The following is a 13,415-nucleotide window of genomic DNA, read 5'->3' on the forward strand; positions in this document are numbered from 1 at the left end:
TCCTTACACGTCGAGTAAACATAAAACCTAACGATTGGGTCAAAGTTAAACCTGGTCGCGTTGGTGCTGGGTTTACCAAATTTCGTGGTCCATATAAAGTGAAGATGGTTCATAATTGACATGTAACACTTTATAATGGTGAACATTGGAATCTCAGAAGAGTAGCACTTTACAAAAAAAGTAAATTACATGATGAGAATGATAGGAGCGAAGTGGAAGAGGACTTCATTCCTCATTTTCTCATGAGTGATAATGAAGCGAGTGGAGGATGTTCTGATATATTTCCAAATGATTGTGGGGACAATATCACTAATAGAACTAGACCTCAATGATCAAGATGTCCTCCTAGATACCTACAAGATTATGTTTGTTGTGACTTTTAAAAGTGTCCTTGATCTTGAGAATTAAGATGTCTTCTTAGATATTTACAAGAACAAGTCTTGGAGGACTCCTAAAACGCTTTACTCGTTTTACAACGCTTATCTATTAGCTTTATTTATTTTACTATCATCACTAAGTTTGTTTTTATGTGTATAATGCAATGGTTCTATTATTATATTTTATTTGATATTATATGTAAACAAGATAAAGGAAGGAGGATGTGTTGTAATCTTAGGTTATTAGATTACAGAACAAGTGTTCTGTTGTGTCCTGTTGCTTTAAATGCAAGGTTTTTTTATAGTTCCAGGGTTGCTATGGTCTGTGGAAATGCCAGTTGTAAGCTGACTTCTGTGGGATTGTCAACGCTGTCTCTGCGCTCCTATTAAAGTATTTACTTCTTCTGACTTGCACCTTGGGAGCATTACTTATTTACAACAACACACACGCAGGAAAAAGCTTTGCACATATCTGCACTAATGTGAAATAATATATAAAGGACTAAAACCTATAACTTGGTGAGCTTGAAAGATAAGAGGAAAATACATGTTTAGGCCGCATGCGCAATTCGTAGTTGCATGTTGCATTTTGCTTCAGAAAACTAATTAATGCCGCTTTCCCGCTTGAAGCTTATGCTGGGTAATGTTAACTGGGAATAGTACACGGGAGGGGGGTACACAGTGAAAACTACATTGTCATATAATTAATAAATGTTTATTTGTATCTACTGTAGTATGCTGGACGCGAGCCCCATCTTGGTTAAAGTCTTTCCGAGTGGGAGGGAGAAGAGATTAGAAGCGCAACAGAACTGACAGAAGCAAAACAGACATGCTGTGCACAGCAGCAAGAGTGCCCGAGTTGAAGGACATGAGTCCCGGAATGTTTGTCAGTTTGCCAAAGAACATGGTCGACCATGGAATCGGCTGTCTCTTCCGCAGAAGATGCTCAAATATTGAATTAACTTTATCAAATTGTATCATTTGAATGTAGTATGAAGAAAGAACTTGAAAACCTGTGGGAACGGAAATTATGATAAAGAAATGTCTAATGTTTGGGGTGAAGTCACCGTAGGGTGATAGAACCACCAACTAAGACGGCCAATCAGCTGTTAGAATATGTGAGTCGTTGCAATTTACGTGGGATGGATATGGAGATTTTAGGGTATAATTGAGGTGCCTTTAGGGGTGTGGTTTAGACTTGCAGGGAGGAAGAGAAGAAGGGTGGATGTTTCGCCGATCGTCAGTTTGCAGAGAGGTCTAGCTGTTCCTGTCCTTAAACCGGTCTCGGGTCCTATCTACTTTGTTCCCTGATCCTATCTCAGGGGACCCTCACCATTCCCTAGGCCAGGGGGGTGGTTTTCCTACAGTCCTACTAGGTTTGTATAATCGTACATGCAAATGTATTATTTTGAAACTTTTGTCTCTTCACCTATCCACTCTGTCATAATATTGCTTCTTGCATAATATTTGCTGAAACTTTTGTCTCTTAATCTATCCCCTCCATTAAATGGTTACGGTACATGTTGATGTGAGAAAAGGATGTGCTTTATGTTGCATTTAACGATGACTTCTCTCCTTTGAATAATTCATTGTTTGTATATGTACCACTTTGCATATGAACATTATAGAATTAAGAACAAATATTAAGATAAAACTTTATTAATCTTACCGAGAGTCTGTGGTTTATTCAAATAAACTGATAAAATAAGTTAGATGTGTCATATCATTGCCATCAACTCTTCAACTAACTCATTGGTCCATCAACCATGTGGAAGGAAAGTTGATGTATAGGTTAGAAATATATACTGGAGATGTTGACTATGAAAAAATTAACAACATTGAAAATTTAACTCATTGAAACAAAATTGACCCCAGCGCATAAGGGATAAGGGTGAATGTGTATGGGCTGTTGTTTGAGATATTTGTAAGTATTGATCCCTGATCAGATATTTGTTTTCCGCTGGATCAGTTTTTCTGATAGCAGAGAGGATGGTTAATTATTGATTAGTTTGCTAATGATTATTGACAATTGATTATATGTTCTTAACACAAAATGTTAGTGTCATGTTCTATGTTATCTAGAAGTACAGGTACGGAGTTACCTGAGGAATCCCGGGAATTTAGCCTAAGGTAGGCAGAGGAAGAGTCTGGATAAAGAAATCACACTGCAGAAGTACTTTGTCTGTTGGAAATAATACTGAAAAGCTACACAGGGCTGTTGATGATATATTTAGGGAAATTTCGTATAAGAGTAGAGTGTTTGAAAATAGCGAAGGGTCCACTTCCGAAACTCTAGCCTAATCCCCAGGGAGTAGCAAGACCTTTTTTTACACCAAAAAGTCCTCTTGTGAAACGTTGGCCTTATCCCTAGAGGAGTAATAAGTCTACCCGAAGCTTGTTAGAGAATTAAGATAACGCTGGTCGTTATTATTCCTTGCAGTGGAAGAAAATTCTTGAAAGAAAATGAAAACTGTCTCTTTCTTCGTTAAACAGACAAGGTAGCATTGTTTTGTGTTGTCACTGATCATATTTTTTGATAAAGAAGGTTTAGAAAAAAATCGCCGTAATATTTTGTAAAGGGAGGGTAAGTAGAATGAGTAATACCGATGTCACAAAAAGGCCGCGCTGACATTTGTCAGGCAGCAAGAACGTATTGAGCTCTGATTGGTGGGTTGTGTGAGCCGCGCTGGTATTGGTCAAGGAAGCAGGAACGTAGTGAGTCGTGATTGGACGGTTGGTGTGAGACGAGTTGGCAAAGGTCGAGAGCTGACAAATAGAGTATATAGAATAGTGGAAGATTTTTCTTGTTTTGATAAAGTACATTAGTGTAAGGGGATTAGAAAAATAAAGCTGCTACAGAAGATAAAGATTTTTTTCAAAAAGGACAAACCGATTGTAACTAGAAAAGGAATTCCTATCCCGCCCCCAAAAACACCTGCTTCTTTTATGATGTTAGAACGAGGATATCATACGTGTGTATGGTTAGAGAATTGGGTGAACTATTCAAAGGATGATGGTGTTATAGCTTTTCCACAGCATAGTATGTTTAATGTAAGAATACTGCAGAATTTGAGAAATCGAATGAATTTACTAGAACCAAATCCTAAATTAATGCAATATGAAGCTTTGGACGAATGGGAAGTTGAGGCATTTGAGAGAGAGAGACATAGAAATGTTATTGGAAGATACAGAAGTTGAAGACATGGTTACCCTTTTGAAAGTAGGGCAGAAAAATTGCAAAGATGGAGAAGTGCTGTGGTAATGGACGGGTTGTATCCAGTTTTAACAGTTGATGAACAGATAGGAGGTAAATGTAAGGAGAAAAAGAAAAATGTAGAGTCTCCAAGTGTAGGGGGTGATATGAGCGATTCTGAGGACGATGAATTGCTTGAGGTTATGATGAAAAAAAGACCCACCTAATGAAGAAAATTTAGGGGAAATAACTCCAAGTGCACCGCAAATGGAAACCCTATTAACCCCACAAGTTACAGATATAGCAAAAGTAATACGGGAGAATGAGTTAAATCTGCAGAATAAGGCAAAGTTAGAACATGTTCAGAAAATGAACCAGTTGAGTCTATATGCAGAAGCATTGACAGTACCGGTAACAATTGGTCCTGAAGTTCCGTTAAATGGAGAAAGACAAAATGTATCCAAAGTGCATGCTTTAACTGTCCCAGGAAGCAGTAACAGGATTGGAATAAATGTTGATGGTCAGGCAAATGTAAATAATACGCTGTTAGATCTTCCAGTTTGCGAGTTGATAACTGAGACCCCCCAAAGAAGCATACACATAGACCCATGGAAGATTGGATTAAATATAACTCCAGTAACTGGGAGTTCAGCAGGTCCATCGCCAGAAGAACTAAATAATTGGATAAATGAAATGACAAACCCAAAAGCTCAACCACAGAGTATAAATGTGAGTCAGTTAAAAGTGGATTTAGAGGAGATGATCATTGGTGCAGTTAGTCCAGACAGATTAGGGATTTACCGAGATGAAGAATTGTTATTTTTGTGTAAAAGTATTACATGGAGGGCAAAGAATCTGCATGAGAAAATATCAGAAGCTGCTAGCGAATATGGAATAGATACAGAGAAATCGAAAGTTTTACAGAAAATATACAGATTGGCTTTCACTGACAAGGATTTAGAGAGTTTGAATGCGTCTGGGAAAAGATTACAAATAAAAGAACTAATGAATATTTTGAAGAAATGGGGAGTTGTAGATCGATGGAGAAGTAGATGGGTGAAAAAGTAGGAAGAAGCAGCTAGTAAAGGAGCGTCTATGTTCCCATTACAGGAGACAGAACAAGTTGAAAGGGCGTGTCCAATGAGAGAAGTTCGAGGTGGTGGATATGTTCATGTTCCTTGGACAAGACAGGATATATTGTCTTTTACAAATGACTTCCCCAGCTTAAGGGAAAAACCAGTTGAGTGGTACAAACAGGTAGATAGTTTTCTGAAAGTTTTGAAGGTATTGTTCAGGATTTGGATTGATTGTTTGATATAGTTGTGCCTGCAGATTTGTGGACAGAGTGTAAGATCACTGTTGATTGGCCAAAAGATGATTATCCTAGAGATCCTAAAACAGGAGCTCCATCAGAGGAGGTAATGAAAAAGTATAACCAGGTGATCACTTTTTGAAAGGGAAAATTTCCCTAAAAGAAACTGATTGTGTCAAGATTGACAGAACAACCCACGGACCAAAGGAATCAGTACATGCCTACTATGAAAGGTTGTTACAAGTGTTTAAGCAGTATAGTGGTTTTGAAAATATTGGAGATAAAGATATGGGACATTTTTTGTATCGGTTCGTGTTTGGACTGAGACCAGAGATAAGCAATATGATACAGCAGCATTTTATTTGTTGGCAAAGCAAGACAGTTGATGAGATTTTGAGGTATGCAAAGTATTGTAGTGATGAAATAGATACTAAGTATAAAATGTTGAAAGAGGAAATGATGTGGGCGCTCGTAAAAGTGGCAGAACAACAAGAGACTAACAATAATTCACATGAAAATTATCAGATGAATGGTCAAAATCAGAATGGTCAGGTACCCAGTAGAGGTAGAGGCAGAGGGAAAATGAGCCAAGATGGAGCTACAAAGAAATTTCCTTGTCATGCGTGTGGAAAGGTCAGACATTGGAAGAATGAGTGCAGATCTGTAACAAAGAATAACGGGGCAAATCAAAATTTAATTCCACAGATGCAGAATGAGGTGGGTGTAAATCAACAGCAGCAGCAGCAGTTAGTTACCCCACAGTTACAGGTGCCACAAGCTCCCATGCAAAATAATGTGAATGCTCAGGTGCAGAGGTACTGTACGAACACTGGATATCAAGGAGGTGAACCAGTCAGTAAGAATCAAGTAGTACAAACAATTCCGCAATATTTGTTGCAATGCCATGAGAGTGATTCTGACTCATATCAATGACGGTGCCTGAGGGGGAAGGAAGGGTGCGTGCTTGGCACATCTTTGGCAGTAGATCAGTCAGGTCCATTTCAAAGTGAAACATCGAAGATACTGTTCCAGCGTTTGGTTCAGTCTCTCTGTTTTGCTGTCCATCTGCGAGTGGTAGCTCGTGGAGAGGCGAGCATCTACCTACATAGCCTTGCATAATGCTGTCCAGAACCGAGAAGTAAACTGGGTACCTCTGTCTGAAATGATAACCGCTGGGATACCATGAGAACGCACGATATGTTGTAGGAATACATGGGCCAATTCCAGAGAGGAGGGGTGTTTGGTCAAGGCTATGAAGTGTCCCATCTTTGTCAGGTGATCGATAACTACCAAGATGGTGTTTTAGCCTGAGCTAGGGGGCATATCCACAATGAAGTCCATGGACAGCGTATGCCAGGGAATAGGAGGTGTGGGTATGGGTTGCAGTAATCCGCACGTTTTTTTATGTTGAGCCTTCCCTTGGATACATATGGCACATTCAGAGATGTATTTGGCCGTCTCGGTGTGCAAGGTTACCCACCAGCAATGCCTTTTCATGGCTTGGATGTTTTTCTGTATTCCCAGGTGACCGCCTAATGTGGAATCGTGAATCCATCTCAAGGCTTGCTGTTGCAGATGACCTGCGGGTATGTACAGCCTTTTATCGTGGAATATGAGACCGTTGCTGATTGACCATTTCGCGGGATCTTCGTCTACCCAGGCTTGGTTATCCATTCCTGCTGTCAGTTTCTTCACCTCGCGCAGGAAGTCTGGCGTGATCGTCAAGGCTAGGATCTCGTCAGGAAAAGAAGCCTTATGCAGTATCACCGGAGGTTCTTCTGCTGGGAGTTGGCTGGAGTATGAAACGGGAGCTGGTCTTGAAAGGGCGTCCGCCTTGCCATTCTGTGGTTCTGGGCAGTATTTGATCACGAAATAGAAATCGGAAAAGAACAACGGCCAGCGGAGTTGTCTAGGTGTTAGGGCTCTAGCGGTTTTCAGAAACAGCAGGTTCCGGTGATCGGTATATATCTCCACAGTGTGCCAAGCCCCCAACAGGTAGTGTCTCCACTCTTCGCACACTCTTTTTATAGCCAAGAGCTCCTTGTCTGTGATGCTGTAGTTGACCTCACAAGGTGACAGTTTCTTAGAAAAGTAGGCCACAGGATGGAGTTGGCCAGTGATTGGATGCATTGGAATAGGATGCCTCCTATGGTGTAATGAGACGCGTCCGTTTCCACCACAAAAGGAAGAGAGGTATCTGGATGTCTCAACACTGGGGCTTGTGTGAAGCAGTCCTTGAGAGACTGTAAGGCCTGTTCTGCTGGGCCGGTCCAAAGGAATTTAGCTCCTTTCTTTAGTAGAGGCGTTAAAGGTTGTATGATGCGGGAGAATTCCTTTATAAACCTCCGATAAAAGTTTGCGAAGCCCAGAAAGCTCTGTAGGGTCTTCACGCTGGAGGGTGATTCCCACTGAACAATAGCTTGTATCTTCTTGCTATCCATGCACAGCCCATTGGGGTCCTATGACATATCCCAGGAATTCCACTTCTGTTAGTGTGAAACAGGCACTTTTCCAGTTTAGCGTTAAGGTTGTACTGTTGCAGCCTTTCTAATACTGCAGTCACATTATGGATGTGTTCTTCTGTAGATGCAGAGTAAACCAGAATATCATCAATGTAGACGATACAGGACACGTCTAACAGACCTCGTAACACTTCATCCATGAAGAACTGGAAGGCTGCGGGTGCATTGCTGAGCCCAAAGGGCATGACCTGGTATTCGTAGAGACCGAACTTCGTCCGGAATGCCGTCTTCTATTCGTCCCCACTTCGCACCCGCACTAGATGGTATGCTCCCCTCAGGTTCAGTTTGGTGAATACCTTAGCTCCCTTCAACTGATCCAATAAAACCAGTATCAAGGGCAGGGGATACCTGTTCTTTATGGTCACTTTATTGATGGCTCTATAGTCTATGCAAGCCCTTAGGCCACCTTCTTTCTTAGGTATGAAGAAGAGTGGAGAGGACGAAGGGGAGGAAGAAGGGCGTATAAACCCGGAGGAGAGCAGCTCCTTGAGGTAATGTTGTAGATACGTGGTCTCAGCCTCTGTAAGAGCATACACACGGCTGCATGGAATAAAGGCTCCTGGCTCCAGCTCGATCAAGCAATCATAGTCCCTATGAGGGGGCAGCTTCCCTGCTTCTTGCTTACTAAAGATAGAGTGGAATCGTTGGTACTCGACCGGCAAGTTTGAGACACAACCCAATACCCTTTCGCTATAGCCCATAGCAAGCAGGCCGGTGGGATTCCCAACAACACCGGAGTTCTGAACGTAGTCTTTTGTGCAATGTTCCTTGCAGAACAGAGAGTTCTTGTAGACGGTGCGCGCAGCCCATTGTACCAAGGGATCCTGATATGTTAGCCACGGTATTCCTAAAATAAGCTGGAAGTGGGGAGTGTCAATCAGGTCGAACTGGATATATTCGTGGTGGTGCTCACCCACTTGCATCAGGATCAACAGTGTATGGAAGCAAACAGGACCCAAGGTTAACGCCGTGCTGTCGACCGCCTTCACTGGTTCAGGTGTTTTCTTCCTTATACAAGGTATGCCTAGTTCCAGTGCGTACTGCTTGTCTATGAAGTTACCTGTAGCTCCCGAATCCAAAAGGGCATGGACCACCACAGATTCTCCATTGGGTATCGTCAAAGAGACGCATAAGTTCATGTGAGCCACTGAGATTTGTACGGTGTTGGCCACTGCTGAAGAGACCTCTACTTTCCTGGGTCTCAAACAAGGGGTCTCGGCCTTGTTTGAGTGTATCAGTTTTCCGAATTCTCTATAGCATAGTCCACCACAGTGAGATTCCATGCTCCGGGGCTTGCTTTATTCACAAACTTGGTATGGGTTTTGCACTCCTTAATAAAGTGACTGGGTTTTCCGCAGTACATACAGAGCCTCCGATTTCTTCTCTTTTCTCTTTCCTCTTGGCTTAAGGGTCCTCGTATTCCACTGATTTGCATGGGTTCCGTTTCCTCAGCAGCATTCGAGTGGTCCTCCAGGGCTGGCCTAGGGCGTAGTAGATAACCCTTTGACTCTGATTGGGATCTGTCTCCCTTCCTCTCTTGGAGTCTATGATCCAACTGCACCGTCAGGTTGATTAACTCTTCGCAGTTATCAGGCATGTGCACGACCTGTGCCAGTACGTCTTTTAGTTCCCCTTTTAGCCCTTGATAGAACATGGACGTTCTCTTCTACACCGGCCAACTGGTTTCCACGGGGAGTCTGTTGAAGGTCGTTATATAAGTAAGCAGGTCTTGTGTACCCTGCTTAAGGGTGATGAATTCTATATCCAGAGAGAGCAGATGCACTTTACTGTCAAACAGCCTGCGCATTTCCACACAGAAGTCTGAAAAGTTATACAGGACAGGATCGTCTCTTTCTATCAGGGGAAAGTACCAGCTAGCCGCATTGCCACCCAAATAGGACATAACAAAGGCCGTTTTGGCCTGGTCAGTAGGGAATACCACAGGCTTACACATGAAGTGCAGCTTGCATTGGCCCAGAAATATACCGAACTTCTTGGGATGCCCAAAGAACCTCTCAGGAGGGGCAAGGGGCAGTTGCATTGGTTGTATCAGGTGCACGGAGGAGGGCCCTGCTGGGGTTAAGGTGGAAGAAACAGAGGCAAAGGGCCCTGCCTCACTTATCTCCTCTCCCTGAGTTTGGCCTGTGCGCCGGGGACTGGGGCCATGTGTAGTTGCGGGAGGCGGCAGCGTTCAGTCCATAATATATGAGCAGTGCCCCCTGCTACTTGCAGCACTCATACAAGAAAGACCTGCAACCTTGCGCCTCATAGTGCCCATTTCGTTCCTCAACTCTAGGTTCTCACCCCTGAATGCATCTTCCTCCATTTGCAAGGCGGTTTGAGTCTCCAACACTGAGGTAAGTACAGTGGAGGTATCCATCGCTCAGGCCGTAGGTAACCGTGGGCTTGTCAATCTGTCAGATTCCCAACAGGGTACCACTAACCTTCGAAGCCGGATACAGCGGGAGTGATGAAGGAAACTATATAACCCTATCCCCTATATGGAGCAACCTGTGAGGACGTAGTATTCACTCAACAGATCACTCCACCACAGGGGAAATGGAAAAAAGGGACAAAGGAAACAATAAAGATGTGCCTGCAAAATCACGGAAGGAGGGATGTGTGGAGTTGTAGTCCTCACTCCGGTCCTGTCACTTCAACCGTCTACCGCAGTACTCCTTGTAGTGAAATATAAGCACAGCACACACATTAATACATTTGACTAACCCTGCCTACAATTGCTGTTTGCAGCACTGTTCTGGCCTACAGGTAATGGTACATAAAAGAGTACTTAGCTGAAAGAATACGTGGAGGGGTTCTACAGGTAAGTCCTCAGCCGTGCAGTGGCATGGGAGTTCTACTGCAGGACGTAGCTCAGGAGGAACCAACGTGGCTTCAGCGCTTGAAAAGAAATAAAGAATACAGAAGAAGAATTCCTGCGCAGTCACCTAGCTCTTTGGCTACTCCTGAAGGTACCCAGGTGCGTGATTTCACACGCACAAAAGCCGAGGTAGCAAGGACACATTCCGAGCCTTTCAAGCGGCTCTTGTTGTGGTCCAGCGCATGCTTCTTCAAAAGGCCAGCGGCAGCGAGGGATGAAAAGGCAAAGGATATCCGAGCCTTTCAAACTGCTCTGAACGCGCACTGCGCATGTGTTGAGAAAGAGTGTAGTTATCTGGGGCTCTGTAGTCTACAAAGAACACGGACCCGCGTTGGTGCCGAGAGGGAGTTGAAATTCCGCAGAGCGGGTTAAAACGGAGCCAATCCTTAGCAGCTGCTGCAAACGGCTCCAAGACGCTCACAGTGCGTGTGAGGCAGGAAATTAATCTGGAAACACCAATCATCTTCGTGGTACAGGAACGAAGCGTCCCACATTGCGCACAGCAGCAGAGCGATACCAGTTCCAGATAAGAAGGCACAGTCCTTCTGTGGGGTAGAATTCTCGGCGTGTAGCTTTCAAAATTGACAAGCACCTGACTGCCTGTGGGAGGTGCTTATGTAGGGCTCTGTGATTTCAAGGCCAGGAGGTGCTCCCAAAGGATTGTGGGAGGTGGATTGCAACCTTTCGTGCTCATTCATTCAGACCCCCACATTGATGCCTGGATGTGTGCCCAAAACCCCTATCTACGCCTAATCGTGACAATGCTTTATGTTGCATTTAACAACGACTTCTCTCCTTTGATGAATTCATTGTTAGTATTTGTACCACTTTGCATATGAGCATTATAGAATTAAGAACAAATATTAAGATAAAACTTTATTAATCTTACCGAGAGTCTGTGGTTTATTCAAATAAACTGATTAAATAAGTTAGATGCGTCATATTATTGCCATCAACTCTTCAACTAATTGGTCCATCGACCAAGTGGAATGAAAGTTGATGTATAGGTTAGAAATACATACTGGAGATGTTGACTATGAAAAAATGAACGACATTGAAAACTGAACTCATTGAAACAAAATTGACCCAGCGCATCATGGTTATGGGTGAATGTGTATGGGCCATTGTTTGATATATTTAAAAGTATTGATCCCTGATCAGATATTGGTTTTGAGCTGGATTATCCGCATCAGAAACTCTGTAGAAATTCCATAGGTAAGGAGTCATGCATAGCATGAAGCCACACAATCAGAGATCACAAGAGAGGTCTGTACCTCTATAAATCTAAAGGGAATCTAACCAAACCCAAAGTGGGTTCACTAATAAAAATGCACAAAGAACATTTGAGATCTATGACCTCATACCCATCATAGTACTTTCCAGTTCCCAAGAAAGAACTTGCCACTTTGAACACTACTCCCGCATTCCAGTCTCTGCTTCCCAAGCATCCTTGAATTCCTCCCTTTGTCTCATAATACCAACTGGTAACACTAACTTTGTTCTTCATTAAAATGATTTGATCTTGCCAGTTCTTCCTCACCTCACTATCTCTAAAATACATTGTGCTTTTTACTGGCTAATGAATGACTTTGATCTTCAACCACAGAGGAGAAAACATGCAGAAACACAACTTTGACATTAGCATTAAATGTCTCGACTGTAAGCTTAAGGCCCACAATCATGCTAACTTAACAGTTTTCTTTAAATACATATTACTTCTACAACCTACATCTAATCCAATTAATGAGCTCTTTTATAAAGGAATCAAGCTTTGTTATACTGTACTAATAAATGTGGCACAGTAAACTAATAATTTTTTTTTTAAATGACACACATTAGATGAATAAGGATATATAGTGGGTTGATTATTTATCGGACCTAATAAATTACTGCATTTCTGAATTTGCCCTAAAAATGAGGCCTGACTTGCTAATTTTGGTTTTCACTCCACTATTTTTCACAGGTCCCATTATTATTCACATTGTAAATTTAACAGGATTCACCTACAGAAATGCATTGGACGAAAGATCCAACTGTTGGCACAACTGCTGGATTATTTCAAAAACGCTTGCGATCAAATGTTTACACTTATGTCAGAATTTTAATTTGCAGTTTTGCCACCATCACCACATTCTCATCAAACGTATCACACAATGACACATAAATGCATTGGCTACTAAGGGCCTGATTACGATTTTAGCGGTCTTGGAGTGGAAGGTGGCGCCAGCGCTCTGCTACCACTCCAAGCGGCCCACTCCAAGACTGCCAAAGCCTTGCGCGCACCGCCCACCTGATTAAGAGTTAAAATCCAGCAATCATTCCTGCGGTGGCTATCCCATGGTGGTGCCTTTGTAAGGCTCATAGCAGAGCTAAATGAAGGCCCCGCTGTGGGACAGCCAAAGTGCCTCCCAGTACAGCATGGACTGTGAAAACCATGCCGTGCAGGAACTGGGGGTGTGGAAAGAAAGTGCAGCACAACATGTGTCCCCCTGCATGCATCCTCTGCCTCTGAGGCAACCGGGGTCCCTGAAGGGCCCCCTTAGTTTCTTCATGCCACACTTTTCATGGTGGGCTCACCGCCATGAAAACTGTGGCGGTGAGGAACCTCGTAATATGCTTGGTGGTGCCATAGCGGCACTGTCAGCATATTGCAGGCCTCAGACCGCTGCAAGACTGTCAGGGATCGTGGATCCCTGGCTGTAGCAGCTGCCAAGTGGTGGGTCAACAGCCAAAGTCATAATATGGCAGTCAGGCCGGCGGTGCAGCAGTTGCCACACTGCCACTGTTGGTTTAGCGGTCAATCGGAACATCAAACTCATAATCAGGCCATAAGTCATCAAAGGATACAACTTGTCTTGGATGGCATACTGTAATGATGCCAAAGCATACCTGTGAAAAGGTTATAAAACCAGTGAACTAAATGTAGTTCAAACATACAGACTTAAGTGTGAAAAACAGTGTATCCACCAGAGTTTAGGTATATTAGAGGTCATTATAAAAGGTCTATAATTCCCCAAGGAGTCAATGATGATAACCCTTATACCTTCACCATCTGAAATTGTGAGGTCCAAGGATCTACTGTGGATCTGTCATGAAAGCAGACAAAATATATGGAGGAAGCTGTGGGAGG

General features: G+C 43.0%; 1 long non-coding RNA gene across 1 annotated transcript in view; it reads left to right on the forward strand.

Moving 5' to 3' along the window:
- Positions 1-2,005, forward strand: part of LOC146785138 (uncharacterized) — a 356,473-nt gene extending 354,468 nt beyond the window's left edge. The window contains exon 3 of the long non-coding RNA XR_014970921.1: positions 1,112-2,005. This is a non-coding gene — a long non-coding RNA (uncharacterized LOC146785138). The remainder of the gene's footprint in view (positions 1-1,111) is intronic.
- Positions 2,006-13,415: the final 11,410 nt, after the last annotated feature.

The sequence above is a fragment of the Triturus cristatus genome, chromosome 11 (genome assembly GCF_964204655.1).
Source record: "Triturus cristatus chromosome 11, aTriCri1.1, whole genome shotgun sequence".
Lineage (NCBI taxonomy): Eukaryota > Metazoa > Chordata > Amphibia > Caudata > Salamandridae > Triturus > Triturus cristatus.